Source organism: Gekko japonicus, unplaced genomic scaffold (assembly GCF_001447785.1).
Source record: "Gekko japonicus isolate JY-2015 unplaced genomic scaffold, Gekko_japonicus_V1.1 scaffold2743, whole genome shotgun sequence".
Taxonomy (NCBI): Eukaryota; Metazoa; Chordata; class Lepidosauria; order Squamata; family Gekkonidae; genus Gekko; species Gekko japonicus.
Genome location: NW_015170972.1, coordinates 97677 through 98484, shown reverse-complemented (window position 1 = coordinate 98484; position 808 = coordinate 97677). Strand labels below are relative to the sequence as shown.

The following is an 808-nucleotide window of genomic DNA, read 5'->3' as shown; positions in this document are numbered from 1 at the left end:
GGACTGGGCGGGGGGGGGGAGGTTGAGGCGCGACCCTGACAAAGGCCCCCGCCCGAAGCGGCCGGGAGTTGCGCTCTGACGCGCGGAGGCTGGACTAGGCGCGCTCTGGCAGCTCCCCCGGCCTGGATGGATCGAGCCAGAAAGCAGAAACGCCCGTGATAGATGGAGGGAGAGATTAGGCGGGATGGAGTGCCCTGATGCATGGCCGGGTGATACAGTCGGAGGGGAGTCTGGGCCGCCGGGCGGGGGCGGAGGGCAGGGCCGAAGGTGCCCGCTCCTGCTGGGCCTCAGTTTCCCCCCCTTCCTCCCTTCCTTCTTTTTCTCCCTCCCTCTTCCTTCCCTCCTTCTTTCTCTCTCTCTCCCTTCTTTCTCACTCTCCTTCCCTCCTTCTTCCCTCCTTTCTCTCCTTCCTTCACTCTTTCTTTCTTTCTTTCTTTCTTTCTTTCTTTCTTTCTTTCTTTCTTTCTTCCTTTCTCACTCTCCTTCCTTCTCTCCTTCCTTCCTACTTCCTTCACTTCTTCTTTCCTTCTTTCTCACTCTCCTTCCTTCTTTTTCTCTCTCTCCTTCCTTCCTTTCCTCCTCCTTTCTCTCTCTCCTTCCTTCCTTCCCTCCTTTCTCTCTCTCCTTCCTTGCTTTTCTCTCTCTTCGTTCCTTCCCTCCTTTCTCTCTCTCTCTCTCTCCCTTCCTTCCTTCCCTCCTTCTTTCTCTCTCTCCTTCCTTGGTGTAGTGGTTAAGTGCGTGGACTCTAATCTGGGAGAACCGGGTTTGATTCCCCACTCTTCCACTTGCACCTGCTGGATGACCTTGG

The 808-nt window shown here is 55.8% G+C and overlaps 1 protein-coding gene across 1 annotated transcript in view; it reads left to right on the top strand.

The window, feature by feature from the left end:
* LOC107116928 (one cut domain family member 2-like) overlaps positions 1–808 on the top strand; it is a gene marked incomplete at its 5' end in the record, with an annotated part of 61784 nt that overhangs the window by 54713 nt on the left and 6263 nt on the right. The gene's annotated exons all lie outside the window — the stretch shown is intronic.